Here is a 20,015-nt window from a genome sequence, read left to right as displayed (position 1 = left end):
GTCTAATAAACATGTTGATGGTTTGGATGAAGTAACTAATGAAAATAACTCAGACAGAACAATCGGAGAGAAAGAGTCTAACCAAATACCGGCATCACTGAAAGCAGCCAAAGATAACGATACGTCTTTGGGATGGTTATGAGTAATTTTTTCTCTAATAGTTAAAATTTTGTTAGCAAAGAAAGTCATGAAGTCATTACTAGTTAAAGTTAATGGAATACTCAGCTCTATTGAGCTCTGACTCTTTGTCAGCCTGGCTACAGTGCTGAAAAGAAACCTGGGGTTGTTCTTATTTTCTTCAATTAGTGATGAGTAGAAAGATGTCCTAGCTTTACGGAGGGCTTTTTTATAGAGCAACAGACTCTTTCCAGGCTAAGTGAAGATCTTCTAAATTAGTGAGACGCCATTTCCTCTCCAACTTACGGGTTATCTGCTTTAAGCTACGAGTTTGTGAGTTATACCACGGAGTCAGGCACTTCTGATTTAAAGCTGTCTTTTTCAGAGGAGCTACAGCATCCAAAGTTGTCTTCAATGAGGATGTAAAACTATTAACGAGATACTCTATCTCACTTACAGAGTTTAGGTAGCTACTCTGCACTGTGTTGGTATATGGCATTAGAGAACATAAAGAAGGAATCATATCCTTAAACCTAGTTACAGCGCTTTTTGAAAGACCTCTAGTGTAATGAAACTTATTCCCCACTGCTGGGTAGTCCATCAGAGTAAATGTAAATGTTATTAAGAAATGATCAGACAGAAGGGAGTTTTCAGGGAATACTGTTAAGTCTTCTATTTCCATACCATAATTTCAGAACAAGATCTAAGATATGATTAAAGTGGTGGGTGGACTCATTTACGTTTTGAGCAAAGCCAATAGAGTCTAATAATAGATTAAATGCAGTGTTGAGGCTGTCATTCTCAGCATCTGTGTGGATGTTAAAATCGCCCACTATAATTATCTTATCTGAGCTAAGCACTAAGTCAGACAAAAGGTCTGAAAATTCACAGAGAAACTCACAGTAACGACCAGGTGGACGATAGATAATAACAAATAAAACTGGTTTTTGGGACTTCCAATTTGGATGGACAAGACTAAGAGTCAAGCTTTCAAATGAATTAAAGCTCTGTCTGGGTTTTTGATTAATTAATAAGCTGGAATGGAAGATTGCTGCTAATCCTCCGCCCCGGCCCGTGCTACGAGCATTCTGACAGTTAGTGTGACTCGGGGGTGTTGACTCATTTAAACTAACATATTCATCCTGCTGTAACCAGGTTTCTGTAAGGCAGAATAAATCAATATGTTGATCAATTATTATATCATTTACCAACAGGGACTTAGAAGAGAGAGACCTAATGTTTAATAGACCACATTTAACTGTTTTAGACTGTGGTGCAGTTGAAGGTGCTATATTATTTTTTCTTTTTGAATTTTTATGCTTAAATAGATTTTTGCTGGTTATTGGTAGTCTGGGAGCAGGCACCGTCTCTACGGGGATGGGGTAATGAGGGGATGGCAGGGGGAGAGAAGCTGCAGAGAGGTGTGTAAGACTACAACTCTGCTTCCTGGTCCCAACCCTGGATAGTCACGGTTTGGAGGATTTAAGAAAATTGGCCAGATTTCTAGAAATGAGAACTGCTCCATCCAAAGTGGGATGGATGCCGTCTCTCCTAACAAGACCAGGTTTTCCCCAGAAGCTTTGCCAATTATCTATGAAGCCCACCTCATTTTTTGGACACCACTCAGACAGCCAGCAATTCAAGGAGAACATGCGACTAAACATGTCACTCCCGGTCTGATTGGGGAGGGGCCCAGAGAAAACTACAGAGTCCGACATTGTTTTTGCAAAGTTACACACCGATTTAATGTTAATTTTAGTGACCTCCGATTGGCGTAACCGGGTGTCATTACTGCCGATGTGAATTACAATCTTACCAAATTTACGCTTAGCCTTAGCCAGCAGTTTCAAATTTCCTTCAATGTCGCCTGCTCTGGCCCCCGGAAGACAATTGACTATGGTTGCTGGTGTCGCTAACTTCACATTTCGCAAAACAGAGTCGCCAATAACCAGAGTTTGATCCTCGGCGGGTGTGTCGTCGAGTGGGGAAAAACGGTTAGAGATGTGAACGGGTTGGCGGTGTACACGGGGCTTCTGTTTAGGACTACGCTTCCTCCTCACAGTCACCCAGTCAGCCTGCTTTCCCGGCTGCTCGGGATCTGCCAGAGGGTAACTAACGGCGGCTAAGCTACCTTGGTCCGCACCGACTACAGGGGCCTGGCTAGCTGTAGAATTTTCCACGGTGCGGAGCCGAGTCTCCAATTCGCCCAGCCTGGCCTCCAAAGCTGGCCGAGGAATAACTAAACATTTCACACCCAGAGCAGAAAAGTGCAGGAGAGACAGGAGAAGCCGCCATGCTAAACCGGCTAAGAGCTAGTAGCTATGCTAAGCTAGCGGATTCCTAAAAACACGCAAAGTGAATAATGTGTAAATAATTTAGAGGTGATTCAGCAGAAGGAGTGCTTTCGTTAAGGCACGTAAAGATTACACTGGGAAACAAATCGTAATCTAGATAACTAGATCAATCTAACTGCGCAGATTAAACAGCTAACAGATACAGAAAAACACAGCTGTGCTCAGGAACAGGAAGTGATACAATACCGCAGTGAGAGCCAACCACCATATGACAAACTATCACCAAATGTATATACTAGGTATTTGTTGCCAACTTGGAAGCTACTGCTAAAAAATAATTGGCCTGGAGACAGACTATTGGTGTCCATTTTCAAACTATTTAGTAATTTTTCAAATAAACATTACTTATGCTTTTTTTATGCTCAAGCACAGGGTTGCCCAAATCTGTTCCCGGACGGAACCTAGCTAGCATGTTTTTTCCACTCTCCCTGCTCCACCTAATTAACTCTGACAGGTGTGCTCAGCTAATGAGGAACTGGAAAACACCAAATAATTACTCTCCAACAGCAGCAGCTCAGGTCCAAGATATAAATCCTGGAATTAAGCAGCCAATAATTAAGAATAATACTTTAACGCTTGGTGTAAATTGAAGAGGAAAAGTAGTTTGTCATTATTTTGTGACATTAAATGCACATTAAAAATCTTTTGTGACTAGATAATAGCTGCAACTAAATCGCCTGGGGTCATCAACAGTTGTATGCATTAAAAGGTGTTGTCATACTATGACTGATTGAGTAAACTGATTAGTAACGGATTTAAATCATTTGTCCAGTGGCATATATCACTCATCTCCGGTGAATTTTGGGGTTCTGATAGACGAATGACACCACATTGACACTGGCAACACAAAGAGTTGCATTCAGTAGAATTTTTCTGGTTTCAAGACACGATGTGCATTAGGGGCACCAAATTTGAGCGGGATTCGCCAAGGTCTGAACGCAAACATGGCTAGAATCCAGCTTGCTCTGGGATCATGATGTCATACTTCCTCACTATGTTTGTGCACTAACAGAGTCTTCCCCACTTTGCCTGTGTTCAGTATGGCTGCAACAGAGAGGACAGTAAAAATCTTTCTTGCTCTGCGTCACCTTCTTGCCAAGAGACTCTGCACTCTGATGTCCAAAGAAAAGTTTTTCTTCTTCAGTCTTTTCTTCAGTCTAACCATGGCTAAATGAACAGCCACACTGCATGTTGCTGCATTGGGAACTGTCCTCTCCCCTCGTGCCAAAGTCACACCCAACGCCAGAGCTTTGGCCAATCAGAAGCCCAGTCTGAAGCATTGGACAACCCCAGGATATGAACGCAAAAGTATGGTAGAAGTAACAAGGACAGGACAAGATGCTTAACAAATGTGGAAACACCGGGAAAGCTCGCCGCCTGCTGTCCGATTGAGTTTTGAGCATGCACAAAACTTACTGATGGACTCTATGTGCATCAGCTGACAAGGAATGCATGAAATGAATGAGAAAAGAACATCTACAGAACACAAAAATGGACATCAAAATCTTGCATATGTTAGTCATATTCTTCTCAATCCATCAAAGTCTGACAGACAATTTAGACTTATGGAGACACTTTACCCCTTGCGGTGTCTTTTTGCACAATGTGCACTTGGACAGGCTTCAGTGTCTTGCACCCTTTACTGACTATAAAGAAATATAAATAAGGAACATGTTGTGAAAGTGTAGTGACACGGACCCACAACAGGGGGCGCAAATGAACGGCCAATAGATGAGCCAAAAGGTAACAATTTAATGTTGTGAAATGTGCACAACGAACATACAGACAATCTCAGAATATAATTACAGTCAATCCACAAAGGTGACGTGTGGGCAGGCTCGAGGATAGAAGACGTCTGTCCTGAGAAGAGCCGGAACCACACGATTTCCGCCGCCACAGAACCTGGTGAATACTGGAGCCGCCAAGTCCCGAATTCCCAGGTGATCACCGCCCCCGACTGTCGGATCTGGTACTGCTGGCGAGAACAAAGACAGTCAAGTGTGGGTGTGTGTACACCCAGTAACAACAGCGGTGGGAATGCCACCTCCACCTCTCTCTCAATAACTGCAGAGTACTGTAGATTCCTCAGGGGAAAAGAGTGCCTTCAACGCTCTCTCAGCTTTCACCGACGGAGGTACCAGTACTCCTGCAAACACTCACAATATACAAATATTGTAATCACAAATGGCTGAGGATATTACCTCCAATGAAGTATGATATCTCGGCAACGAGATGGAGATGACGTCTGGTCTTTATGGAGTGAGAGGACGTTGAGTAGATGGGTGACAGCTGTCAAGAGGTAATGAGTGACAGCTGTCACCCCCGGCTGTGTCCATGGCGGCAGCGCCCTCTCGTGCCTGAAGCCCGCACTTCAGGCAGGGCGCCCTCTGGTGGTGGGCCAGCAGTACCTCCTCTTCTGGCGGCCCACACACAACAGAACAGATAGGTATTTTGAGACAAATGTGAGATAGCTGTATGCTCCAGCCAATGAGGGTTATTTGCATACACCAGACACCTGATCCCAAGCTGGGTAACCTAGCCGGGCTCTTCTCCCATGAGACCTGCTTAAATTAATCATGTGTGAGCAGCCAAACAGGCACTGGACCGTAGCACAAAGACCAAGCAAGCTTCTATTAGATTCCAGGATAGCCGCATTAACTGGTAAGCGAGACCCTGAACTGAATACCTATTTGTCAGTAACAACCTGTTATTGTAGAGGTCACATAAAAACATACCAGTAATGGAACTGGGATGAGTGGAATGGAGAGATATGAAAAATAATGACAAGACTATTACAATCCTAAAATGCTGGTATAGTGGTAATAGCATTAATTGATAAGGTCACTATTTTTTTTAATGAACCCCAGTCAAACATTGTTAGTAATTAAGCTTCCAAGCGTTCAACTGACCTTTGAAGATTATATCATATGTGATTAGTCCTACGTTCCACAATTTTGTTCAGGAAGTGAGTGGGGCAGCTGTTTTAGAACTGTAAACAAACTGCAGGTTTTGTTCTAGCCTTCCAATTACACATTGTAGTTATCAAAGCTTTTTACATTTTATGATTACTTACAGCACATATTGTTGATGATGCAAACTTCTGCAGGGATGTTTACAATATGAGCGACCAGTCAGTATGAGTGGTGGTCAGTCATACTATAAACATCCACTGAAGATTCAGCATCTGTCTTCAGAGCATAGAAAGACAAAGAGTAGCTTGCAAGGAAAGGTCTATAACCTCTTAACTGGTGCAGGGTTGATATAAATAAGCATAGTTTTAGGGGGAAAATTACACCAACATGGCCGTATTTCTTTTGTGCCAGTAAAACACCACAACAGTTTCTAGCATTTTCCATTGCCATTTTGACTGCACAGTGGATGTTTGTAATCTTACTAATAATGATTGCCGACAGAGTCAACAATCATTATCAGGTTGGTACCATCCCCCTGGGATACAGGGTTCAAACTTTGCCTCAATACCCATCATGTCGCACAGGGTATTTAGATGTCAATGCTCACCTCCCTTCTTCCCGTGGGAAGACAGTGATCTTTCCCCCATGCTTTAAGTAAAGGATTGTTTACTACAGAGAGCACTGGAAAAGAGGATATAACCATTGATGGTGTTGTTACAGCTTAAGCCTTTACTGCTATGGCCAGGACTTACACCCAGATAGCACCCTTGTATGGTGCCATACATGTTGAAATATCAAGTTTCTGTTTACAATTAAGGCCCCACTCACAACCTGCCACACGTGTGTTGGACATGTACGTGTCGCAGGGATTGGCAGGTCGCAGCCGTCCCACAGGAATTCGGTTGAAAATTTGTGAAGGCATATGGGTGTAGTACTTGTCACATACAGGTTGGACACCTGTCTTGCACAAAGTTAGGGAATATTGTGCAGTCACCCCATGCCATCATCTCCTAGGATGCAGAATCGTGATGCATCATTTTCATACGAGCTTCAAGGTTGCACCGCTGTCCAAGGTGCTGAATGAGTGAAAATGCCCACTGGGGGTCTGTGTTGTATTATAGTGCAGCACTCCTGCACTCATCACCACACCGGCCACATCTGCTCTCTTTAAAAATAAAAAATCTGTGCGTCAGATTACTTGGGGGTGCATACTATGAGATATAATCCTGGCTGCATCCTCTTCTTCCCTACTTCAATGTTACACACTACACGATCTCCCCATTACATATACAGAGTCTTGTCATTTGTGTCGTGTGCGCTACACATAGGGGTGGAAAGTGACATGCACTTCTGTCTTGTGGGCTGCACATAGCAAGTGTGGAGTGCTTGTGTAGTACTTCTGAAGCAAGTCACTCATACAATGACTGTGATGCACGGTCATTGTACAAGTGACTTACCCCTACTAGCCGTGCTCCTGACATGGTTCATGTGTGCGACAGGAGTACGGGCCCTGTACGTGATGTATGCATTCTTGATTTTCTGATAAACCTGTAGAATTTGCATGTGCAGGACCAAAAGTCTTCACAGGCAGTCTGCGACATTCTATGGCACTCCACACACTTAAGTGATGCGCACTTCTCACGCACAGTTTTGACCTTTTTTTCCCCATAGACTGCCTGCAACAGTGCATATGGGGGCTTGTGAATGAGGCCTAAATTTTATACTTCAAAGAATTGTTTGGCTGTGTGCTACCAGACAATCAGGATGGTTACAATAGAAGCATTCCAGACACTATCACCATGCTGCAAGTCAATCAGAGTCTCTGTGATGATGCTGTGCAGTCACTTACACTAAAGTGATTTATCTGAAGTTTCAGTGATACTACAGAAACATGCATGTGCACTGTTTACTGTCCAGTTAGGAAGCACAGCAAACGGGTGGCCACTAGTAGGGCTGTCCTGATCAGGTTTTTTGGCCCGATCCGATTCTGAGTCATCTGATTTTGAGTATCTGCCGATACAGAGTCCCGATCCGATACTTTAAAAAACTGAACAAACAATAAACAAATGCTAAATATATAATATTTTCATTTTAATCACCTTATTTTATTATTTATCACTTAAACAGTGCAATTCTCCTTGAGGTAGCTTGAACAATCAAGTAATAACCTACCACACTTAAAATAAAAATAAATGTCCAAGGTTCCTTATGTTAAACAAAAAATGATCTAATCTGAAATAACAGGTGGTTTTGATTTACAGATGAAAGGTTTCTAAAGAACAATTTATTGATTTAGCTATTTTAATTACAGGTGTTCTAAACTTTTTTTAAATAGTAATCAGAAATTTTGACAACAAAAAACATTTCCAAGGATTTTTCTTCAGAAAACTGCTCTATAAATGAGCAGTCCTGTGACACGTTTCTGTTTTGTACAGATCAGTGATTTCTGCCACTAGTCTTCCGTATTTTCGCCCAACCCGTCGTTCCTATTGGACAGCGAGAAGCTACGTCACAGCTCAGAGCATTGAAAGTTGGACTGGGTTGAACTTATGTTTTTTCTTTTGTTCAATAAAAATTAATCTGCAATAATGAGCTTGAAATAGCGCTGATCAAAATACTGAGGATAAAATCTAGATTGGATTCCTGATCAGGATGTAACGTCCGATTTCGATCAAGTCTGAAACCACGTGATCGGGCCCGATTTCCTATCACGTGATCGGATCGGGACATCCCTAGCCACTAGTCCCTGGAACAACTGGCCTGTAAACTGTTTCCTAAGTATTCTTTGACAACAGGATTTTCTCAAACACAAAGCAATCCTTAAAAGCCTGTACAACACTAAGATGCTTAACACAAACGGTTAAAAAGCATTTTTTTTCTAATGATCAGGCAACTTGTGATGACCATCTAAGCTTTCCTTTAAACTTAAAATGAAATCACAATACTTGTGTGAAGCGCCTTGAGACAGCTTTGCGCTATATAAATGAAATAAACTGAACAAACTGAATTGAAATGAACACACACCAATTTTTTGGACAAAACTCACATTGGTGGTCTTGACAGAGCTCACCAGAGGTCCCACCAAAAATAACCAAAATGTAAAATTTGGAGATAAAATCTTTGGCAGCCTGCCAGCTTATGTGGCTTCATATCTCCATAGTATATTTTTCATCAATTACATAAAGGAAAAGGTTCTTGTTATCAACACTATTGTTATAATTTAAGGATATGATTCCTTCTTTATGTTTTCCAATGCCATATACCAACAGTGCAGAGTAGCTACCTAAACTCTGTAAGTGAGATAGAGTATCTCGTCAATAGTTTTACATCCTCATTGAAGACAACTTTGGATGCTGTAGCTCCTCTGAAAAAAAAGAGCTTTAAATCAGAAATGCCTGACTCCGTGGTATAACTCACAAACTCGCAGCTTAAAGCAGATAACCCGTAAGTTGGAGAGGAAATGGAGTCTCACTAATTTAGAAGATCTTCACTTAGCCTGGAAAAAGAGTCTGTTGCTCTATAAAAAAGCCCTCCGTAAAGCTAGGACATCTTACTACTCATCACTAATTGAAGAAAATAAGAACAACCCCAGGTTTCTTTTCAGCACTGTAGCCAGGCTGACAAAGTCAGAGCTCTATTGAGCCGAGTATTCCTTTAACTAGTAATGACTTCATGACTTTCTTTGCTAATAAAATTTTAACTATTAGAGAAAAAATTACTCATAACCATCCCAAAGACGTATCGTTATCTTTGGCTGCTTTCAGTGATGCCGGTATTTGGTTAGACTCTTTCTCTCCGATTGTTCTGTCTGAGTTATTTTCATTAGTTACTTCATCCAAACCATCAACATGTCTATTAGACCCCATTCCTACCAGGCTGCTCAAGGAAGCCCTACCATTATTTAATGCTTCGATCTTAAATATGATCAATCTATCTTTATTAGTTGGCTATGTACCACAGCCTTTTAAGGTGGCAGTAATTAAACCATTACTTAAAAAGCCATCACTTGACCCAGCTATCTTAGCTAATTATAGGCCAATCTCCAACCTTCCTTTTCTCTCAAAAATTCTTGAAAGGGTAGTTGTAAAAGAGCTAACTGATTGTCTGCAGAGGAATGGTCTATTTGAAGAGTTTCAGTCAGGTTTTAGAATTCATCATAGTACAGAAACAGCATTAGTGAAGGTTACAAATGATCTTCTTATGGCCTCAGACAGTGGACTCATCTCTGTGCTTGTTCTGTTAGACCTCAGTGCTGCTTTTGATACTGTTGACCATAAAATTTTATTACAGAGATTAGAGCATGCCATAGGTATTAAAGGCAATGCGCTGCGGTGGTTTGAATCATATTTATCTAATAGATTACAATTTGTTCATGTAAATGGGGAATCTTCTTCACAGACTAAGGTTAATTATGGAGTTCCACAAGGTTCTGTGCTAGGACCAATTTTATTCACTTTATACATGCTTCCCTTAGGTAGTATTATTAGACGGCATTGCTTAAATTTTCATTGTTACGCAGATGATACCCAGCTTTATCCATGAAGCCAGAGGACACACACCAATTAGCTAAACTGCAGGATTGTCTTACAGACATAAAGACATGGATGACCTCTAATTTCCTGCTTTTAAACTCAGATAAAACTGAAGTTATTGTACTTGGCCCCACAAATCTTAGAAACATGGTGTCTAACCAGATCCTTACTCTGGATGGCATTACCCTGACCTCTAGTAATACTGTGAGAAATCTTGGAGTCATTTTTGATCAGGATATGTCATTCAATGCGCATATTAAACAAATATGTAGGACTGCTTTTTTGCATTTACGCAATATCTCTAAAATTAGAAAGGTCTTGTCTCAGAGTGATGCTGAAAAACTAATTCATGCATTTATTTCCTCTAGGCTGGACTATTGTAATTCATTATTATCAGGTTGTCCTAAAAGTTCCCTGAAAAGCCTTCAGTTAATTCAAAATGCTGCAGCTAGAGTACTAACGGGGACTAGAAGGAGAGAGCATCTCTCACCCATATTGGGCTCTCTTCATTGGCTTCCTGTTAATTCTAGAATAGAATTTAAAATTCTTCTTCTTACTTATAAGGTTTTGAATAATCAGGTCCCATCTTATCTTAGGGACCTCATAGTACCATATCACCCCAATAGAGCGCTTCGCTCTCAGACTGCAGGCTTACTTGTAGTTCCTAGGGTTTGTAAGAGTAGAATGGGAGGCAGAGCCTTCAGCTTTCAGGCTCCTCTCCTGTGGAACCAGCTCCCAATTCAGATCAGGCAGACAGACACCCTCTCTACTTTTAAGATTAGGCTTAAAACTTTCCTTTTTGCTAAAGCTTATAGTTAGGGCTGGATCAGGTGACCCTGAACCATCCCTTAGTTATGCTGCTATAGACTTAGACTGCTGGGGGGTTCCCATGATGCACTGAGTGTTTCTTTCTCTTTTTGCTCTGTATGCACCACTCTGCATTTAATCATTAGTGATTGATCTCTGCTCCCCTCCACAGCATGTCTTTTTCCTGGTTCTCTCCCTCAGCCCCAACCAGTCCCAGCAGAAGACTGCCCCTCCCTGAGCCTGGTTCTGCTGGAGGTTTCTTCCTGTTAAAAAGGGAGTTTTTCCTTCCCACTGTCGCCAAGTGCTTGCTCACAGGGGGTCGTTTTGACCGTTGGGGTTTTTACGTAATTATTGTATGGCCTTGGCTTACAATATAAAGTGCCTTGGGGCAACTGTTTGTTGTGATTTGGCGCTATATAAATAAAATTGATTGACTGAAATTGATTGATTGATAATCATCATCATTATTATTAGCAGAATTATCATCACTTGTATTTTGTCATTTGATTTTTAAATGGACAACAATGGAAATAAGTGTTTCACTTTGTGTCATCCATGTATTTTTAACACATTTACAATTATATTATGTACTTACATTGAACTTACTAAATAAATCATGCATGCATACGCAGACACAGGCGCCACTTAGCTTTTAATATACAGATGATTTACCGCCCCCTGCTAGAATGGCATGAGTCCAGAATTTAATTGTCAATGTCCATTGTTTGCTGTTGTTAGCAATATCCTTAATTTCTCTGAAAAATATTAGGTCCTATCAACTTTCCACAACTCTTTCATTTTACCCCTTCAACGCCCACCTTCAGGTTAAAGAGGTTTTTTGTTTTTTATTAATGAATAGAAACAGGCAAATATTTTGCAAAGTGCAATACGTTAGGTTAGGATAGATTGAATATTTATAATGCCTTCAAAAATATAAATGACAAGGCATTTGTTCGAGTCTCATGGAAGTACTTAATTCAAACATTAAAAAAGTTTAAATTTGGCCCTAAATTTACAAAATGGATTGAAACAATATATTCTCTACCACAAACGGCTGTTAGAGTTAACGGATTTCAGTCTGCAAGGTTTACTATGGAGCGTGGTTGTCGCCAAGGATGTCCGCTGTCGCCCCTGCTCTTTGCTATTAGTATTGAGCCACTTGCTCAACTTATAAGAGGTGAGGATAACATCAAAGGAGTATTAATTGGTGATGAAATCCATAAAATATCCTTGTACGCTGATGATGTCCTTCTGTATCTGACAGAGCCTTCAACTACAATTCCATGTTTACTGGAAAAAATATCAGTATATGGGTATTTTTCTGGGTATACACAATGTCGATAAAACAGAGGCTATAGATGTTGTCGGTGATATCCCACTGGAGCTAAAACAGCAAAGTGGCTTTCGATGGCCAAAAGAAGGCATAAAGTATTTGGGTATCTCTAGTCCCCCCTCACTGGACGCATTATTTGATGCAAATTACGGAAGAATAATTACTACCATAAAAAGGGATTTAGATCGTCAGTCAGCCTTGCCCCTTTGTCTGCTAGGTTGTGTAGAATCCATTCGTATGAATGTCCTTCCGAGATTTCTTTATTTGTTTCAAATGTTACATGTTGGAATACCTAAAACAACATTTGAAGAAATGGATCAAATAATTTCAAAATTTATTTGGCAAGGTAAACGCCCCTGGATAAAATATAAAACACTACAAAGACTTAAAGAAGAAGGGGGTGTGAATCTTCCTAATCTCAAATATTAATTTTGGGCAGCACAATTAAAACCCTTGATTTCATGGATTCAAAATGATGATCATACAAGATGGGTGGGTACTGAACAAACAATGTGTTCTCAACCTTTGCAGGCATTACCGTTCATTGATGCTCCTGTTAAAGGTTTATCAAGGTGGACCATAACCACTCTTGATATATGGAAGAAAATAAGAATTGCCTTTAAGCTTCCAACTAGTGTCTCTATTTTGCCTAATATTAGGTATATTAAATCCTTCACACCAGTTACTTTGGATACAGGCTTCCGGAAATGGGCAGATCATGGTCTGACTTATATCCATCAGCTAATAGATAACAATGGGCTATTGTCATTTGAACAGTTAAGAGAACAGTCAAAACTTCAAAAGAATGATTTTTTTTTTTAGATACCTTCAATAAGGTCCTTTTTGTTATCCCACAAAGACTGGGAAAAAGTGATCGATCCTTCACCTATTGAACATTTTCTAAGTCAAATTCAAAAACACAAAGGGGATAAGAAAATAATCATAAAGTTATATAAAATTTTCATTTCTATGGTTCAAAACAAGCCCGTTCAAGCAAAACAAAGATGGGAGACAGAGTCGGGACAAATCATCTCTGATGAAAACTGGAAGATTGTGTACTCAGTTGCCATAAACCACAAATTCAAATATTTGGAGAGAATTCAAATGGAAAATATTCAGCAGTTATTTCAGGACCCCAGATATGTCACAAAAATTACTCCTAATGTTCCAAGTTTGTGCTGGAGAAATTGCGGCACAGAGGTTCCCAATCACACTCACATTCTTTGGTTATGTCCCAAATTACAGTGCTTTTGGGATGAGATATATAAGGCAATCAACCAGATCCTCCTTACTGCATACCAAGGGTCTTAACAGTGGCAAAACTTGGTGTCACTCCCCTGGAGTGCAGGGACAAGCTGCAACATACCTCTTGCACATTTTGTTTACAACAGCATTGAAATATATCACCTTGTCTTGAAAGAAAGTGGAACCACCCTCTTTCAAACACTTCGGTCCAAAAACTGAGAACTTTACCATATGGAGAAGATAACTTATTAAGACTTCAGTTACAAATATTCAAATTGCGATGGCAACCAGTGCAATTTTTGTTAATGTGAAAGTATAATTTGAAGTGTTTGCTTTGTTTGTACCATTTTGAAGAATGTCCTGTACTAACTGTTCCGTTTTAAAAATCAATAAAATCTAAGCATATATATATATATATATATATATATATATATATATATATATATATATACATACACACATACACACACACACACATACACGAGGTCTGTTAGAAAAGTATCCAACCTTATTATTTTTTCAAAAACCATATGGATTTGAATCACGTGTGATTACATCAGACATGCTTGAACCCTCGTGGGCATGCGAGAGTTTTTTCACGCCTGTCGGTTACGTCATTCGCCTGTGGGCAGTCTTTGAGTGAGGAGTGGCCCACCCTCTCGTCGTTTTTTTTCATTGTTTAGGAATGGCTCAGAGACTGCTGCTTTGTTTGATAAAATCTTTTTCAAAAACTGTAAGGCACAACTGAGTGGACACCATTCGATAAATTCAGCTGGTTTTCGGTGAAAATTTTAACGGCTGATGAGAGATTTTGGTCTGTTAGTGTCGCTTTAAGGACAGCCCACGGCGCCTGACAGCGATCTGCGCTCTGAGGCGGCAGCGTCTCGCTGTTTCAAGCTGAAAACTTCCACATTTCAGGCTCTGCTCACCCAGGTCGTCGTCAGAGAACAGAGAAGTTTCAGAAGAGGTCGGCATGAGGAGTTTATGCGGACATTCCACTGTTAAAGGAGATTTTGTAAAGAAAGAACGTGCGGGCAGATTCGCATGTCGGGCCGGACCCAACCGCGAGGGGTCGCGACAGGAAAAGCACCTCCATTGGAAACCTTAACGGACAAGTTGGAACATGGCCAGCTGTTAAACAATTTCTCAGATACTCACTTGTTGAAAGCCATCAAAAGCCGCATGAATTTTACAAATGGTTTTCAACACGGAGGTGTTTTTCCTGTCGCGGCGCAGACAGATTTGCGGCGTCGTCACCGAACCGACTCGGTGAATTTGCCCGCACGTTCTTTCATTACAAAATCTCCTTTAACAGTGGAATGTCCACATAAATTCCTCATGCCGACTTCTTCTGAAACTTCTCTGTTCTCTGACGACGACCTGGGTGAACAGAGCCTTGAATTAGGATGTTTTCAGCTCAAAACAGCCAGACGGACGCCACCTCCGACCGCGCTGTGCCGATCCGCTTTGTGAGCTGTCCTTAAAGCGAAAGAAACTCCACAATCTCTCATGGGCCGTTAAACTTTTCACCGAAAACCAGCTGAATTTCTGGAATAGTGTCCACTCGTATATCCCTCACAGGTCCTGAAAACATTTGGATAAAGCAACGCGCGCCATCTCCAGCAGCGTCTCAGACAAAGGATTTCAGCCGAGAGGGCTGGACCAGTGCTCACTCAAAGCCTGCCCACAGGCGAATGACGTCACCGACGCGTGAAAAAACTCACGCATGGGCACGAGGGTTCAAGCATGTCTGGTGTAATCGCACGTGATTCAAATCCATATATTTTTTGTTTTGTTATAAAACTGCCGGTTAGTTTTCTAATAGACCTTGTGTATATATACACATACACACATATACACACACACACACACACACACACACACACACACACACACACATACACACACACACACACACACACACACACACACACACATATACACACACACACACACACACACATATACACACACACATATACACACAGACATATACACACACACATATACACACAGACATATACACACAGACACACACACATACATATACACCACCACACACCACATAAACATATACACAACACACACACACACACACACAACATATACACACACACACACAACACATATACCACACACACACACATACATATACACACACACACACACACACACACATATACACACACACACACACATACATATACACACACACACACACATACATATACATACACACACACACTACATACACACACACACACGTTTAACTTTGATCACAGAGGAACTGGGAAGAGCTGACATTTGCCCTTTGTTATGCTTATGTATTTTGGGTCAAGGATCAACGCTGCAAAAATGGAAAGTTGGTAGGACTAATATGTTTGAAGAAATTAGGAACATTAGGTAACAACAGTGAACAATGGATGTTGATATCACCATTAATCAGGCATTAATAACCAGACAAGCACTGAACAACGAAAATATCTCAACCTTGCCAGTTGTAAAACATGATATCTACTAAATGTGCCAAGTAACAGAATTATTCAGAAAACTCTCATTTTAATTTCCTGCACTTTCAGTTCAAATCATTATAGAAACTTAGCACAATTTATTACCACCCTTCAAAAATGTTCAGTTTGGTACAGGGCTGTGCATGGGTGAGTTTGTGTTGCGCGTGTTTACTGTAATTTCTGGACTATAGAGCGCAACTGAATATTAGCCGCACCCACCAATTTTAAAAACAAAAAATAAATTGTACATAAATAAGCCACACTTGTCTATAGAGGGTTTTCATGTGACGTATTGGTCACGTCATTTTGTGTCCCGTGGCCATTCTGGATTACGACGCGGTGGCCGCTGTGATACACTACGTGCATTTGGCAAACAATTGCAGAAGCTTCAACATCGGTGTGAAGAAGCCTCACGGCACCGTGGCGCTGAGAGAGATCCGCTGCTAACAGAAATTCACTGCTCCCAGAATTTTATTCGGCAATAAAATTATATAATAATACATAAAAAGACTGCTGAGAATAACACGAACGTTTCCAATACAGATGCTTATTTACATTGTGGTCCTCAAGCACCGAGCTGCTGATCCGTAAGCTGCCCTTCAAGCGCCTGGTGAGAGAAATCGCTCAGGACTTCAAGAGACCTCCGTTCACAATATCGCAGTGTGACACTGTCGGCCAGTTCGTTACATCACCACTAAATTCACTATCTGGTACAAGATACGGATCCACTGAACCAACTGCTACACATCTATCATGATAAATAGCTTTATCTCGAGGATTTAAAGCATCGTATTAACCGGACATTCTCTCCATTTTTCTATCACGCGCCAGCCTCCTTGTAATCCAGAATGGAGACGGCACCTGTCCTGCAGCAAATCGGTCACGTGATTGAAAACCCTCTATAAACAGCAGGTCTCCACATTGTAACATGAGATATTTACACAGATTTTTTAACATTTAATTAAATACATACCATAAATGCCTTTTTCCCCCTGAAATATTACACATAAATATAGACGCGCATGTCATCCAGCGTGCCTGCACGGGGTCCCTGCTCCACACAGAGAGCTGAGTAATTTTATAACGTTTTCTTGACATTTTTTTCACGTGTGCAGCCAGGATCACATGGAGCTTGTGGTAAATGAGACATTGAGGCGCTGTGACTTTTTCGACTTCGTGCCAAGACAGAGAACCGCTAATTGATCTGACCGCGCAAAGTGCCGCAGAACGATTTTCTTCACTAAAATGCACAGGTAAGACCTTATATTTACACTGTGTGTGTGTGTGTGTGTGTGTGTGTGTCTGTGTGTGAATTCAACCCGCATGAGGAGCGCAGCTTTCAGGAAATCAATTGACATATTTGTTGTTTATTTGAGAACATTTTATTTAACTTCTTACCAGGCAGCATGTTGCAATTATTTTATTTTCCTGTTTGAATAATGTTACAATAAATTGTTGGTTTAAACAACAAGCATTTTACATTTTGTTCCCATACTGTGCTGAAAATGAACCAAACTGTGACCTCAAAACCGAGGTACGTATCAAACCGTGATTTTTGTGTATCGTTATACTGCTAATATACATACACACACACACACACACAGTCTATTCCATCAAAGTATAATGAAGCCAAATGGTTCAGTCAAACTGATCTCAGTTTAGCAAGCAGCAATTAATATCCTTATATCTTCTGTCACATTGCATAGTTTAGGATCTGCTGCACATGCTTCTATCAAACCAACCACGCAAGTCTTTTTTATGTTTGGCAAACTTACCAATGACCTGTGACAGAAAGCTATGAGGAAGGGTATTTGTTCTTTGTGGACATTGGAGCTGCCCTCTCACATTACCAGGAGCTGTTTGATTCATTGTTTGTACAAATAGTTACTTATGGCAGCTTTGAGACCACAGTCAGAAGAGTGAATTTTAAAAAGAACAATCTTTTTGATCTGTCTGCCCAAAACAGAGAAATGTCACAGGACTCCATATTAATTACAAGCATGTACGAATACATTTTAAGCACTGGCCCTCAGGAAAACATATGCAAATGTCCGTTTAACATCCCCATTCATATTTTATGGTTTGGAAAATTATTGCATGGAGAAGGTGCTCTTGCTACATTTTGAAGGTCAAGGAAAACATGGTCTGAAAAACATTCTTTTTTTTGGTATCTCAAAAACCAAGAAGCCTAAATGGATGAGTTAAAGCATATGCTGATCAGCAAAATATTTGTGATTATTAAGATTAACTTCATTATGTCCAAAACACCATCACATACACATGAATACTTGTATGTGTATTTGTCGAGCGCATATGTAGAGAGCACAGGGTATGCATAAGCCCTTTGATGCCTTTCATTTTCTGTTTTTGGCAAATGTTGTGATTGTCAACAATGACAGCTACCCAAACCAAAGTAAAGAAACCACAATTTCTATTTAGAAAACTAGGGAAAGCTAGATATGCAATCTAATGCTTTTAGTGATATCACAGCACAGCTGTATCAGGTATTTATTCTTCAAAAAGGCACAGACAAAACACACAATACCTAAACTATGGTAACCATAGTAAACCATGATTATCCCTCCCAGTCAACAGGATAATAGGAATTTTTTTCTCCAGGATCAGGTCTTTGTGAAATATATCATAAGATGGCTACAAAGCCTGGACCACAATTTAAAAGAAATTTTAAAAACGAGGCAAAAGGATGCCCAAGCTTTCCGTGGTCCAAGGACAATGTCTCAAATCTTCCACGGAAATTCTTCAACCAAGGAAACAGATGGACAATCCCATAACCTCCACCCCTCCCCTCAAGGTTGGCAGCTGTAACAACACTGAGCACAGCAGATAACTGAAACGATCTTTCAAATGGTGATACAAGCACCGAATTTTGCACAAATACTCCTTAAACATTACTCTTGAAAAAGCAGACTATCATAAATGGTAAATGGACTCAATTTACATAGCGCTTTTCCATCTGCATCAGACGCTCAAAGAACTTCACAATAATGCCTCACATTCACCCCGATGTGAGGGCGCTGCCATACAAGGCACTCACTACACACTGGGAGCAATAGGGGATTAAAGACCTTGCCCAAGGGCCCTTAGTGATTTTCCAGTCAGGCTAGGATTTGGACCAAGGATCTTCTGGTCTCAAGCCCAAGTTGCTCCAATTTTGGTAAAAAGCGATGCAAATTATTGGTTGAGTGAATAGGGTTTTAAAAAGGAATAATTTGCACCATGTGTCATATTTAGTTATCATGTTACAGGGTAACATATGTCATATGCCACAGAATCCAATGGACGTCGGCATTGTTTGACCTTTACTTTGAACAGTAAACATTCAACATGGTCAAAACGATTACAATTATTAATCCTACTAGCTCAAAGATGGTCCAAACTATACTTTCTTGGAATCTTTATGATCATGGAAATACTGAGGTATAGTATACAAATAATGAATGTTTATGAGTTGAATGATACGAATATTTCATGAGGTAAGAGATGCCGCCCTTCCCCCTGGTACGCACCTGTCTCCGTTTACAAACAGGCAGCTAACGTTAGCTAGCTCTGCATCATGGCTGAAGGAGGCAAAGCCTGCGCTGAACTTTTCCTTCCATCTAAAAAGGACCAAGTCGGCATTTTCCTTTTATTTTCCGTGGAATAGCCCTTCAAACCAAAAACAACAAAGCACCGTAGCTATGGCCTGTGTCAGACAAGGAGCGATTCAGGATACCTGCAAAGGATTAAATGGAAGGAGTAAACTTTATCCCATCTTTGAAACCACTGAGAAGTACAAGTGGTGGATTCGAGTCATGCTTGAGGTCGACCAAATTTCTCCCACAAACATGTCAAGAAGGACAAATACATCTATTCCAAGCACTTTATTGGTGAAGCTGGGCCAAGTATTGAGCATCCGAAGTTCCGGACATTATTCCAACCACGTTTCTCCCTAAGCAAGAAAGTCATGTTTCCCACGGGGCAGATGCTACATGTCTAAAAGAGAGACGATCATTTTGGTATTTTCTCTAAATTTAATCAGTGGTATAGTGCTCATAGAGGTAGACATCATGGCAATTAGTGCACCTGAATCACGCGCGCTTCATATGCAAATAGCCATAATGTTGTTAAAGCACTTTTTAAAGCTACGAGGTCTATTAGATAAGAAACCGACACTTTTATTTTAACTATATGGATTTGAATGACGT

At 40.6% G+C, this 20,015-nt stretch overlaps 1 protein-coding gene across 9 annotated transcripts in view; it reads right to left on the bottom strand.

The window, feature by feature from the left end:
* lrba (LPS responsive beige-like anchor protein) overlaps positions 1 to 20,015 on the bottom strand; it is a 395,517-nt gene that overhangs the window by 365,905 nt on the left and 9,597 nt on the right. The gene's annotated exons all lie outside the window — the stretch shown is intronic.

Source organism: Thalassophryne amazonica, chromosome 15, assembly GCF_902500255.1.
Source record: "Thalassophryne amazonica chromosome 15, fThaAma1.1, whole genome shotgun sequence".
In the NCBI taxonomy this organism is placed as follows: Eukaryota; Metazoa; Chordata; class Actinopteri; order Batrachoidiformes; family Batrachoididae; genus Thalassophryne; species Thalassophryne amazonica.
The sequence above is the reverse complement of the archived record's forward strand: the minus strand, read 5'-3'. Positions and strand labels throughout refer to the sequence as shown.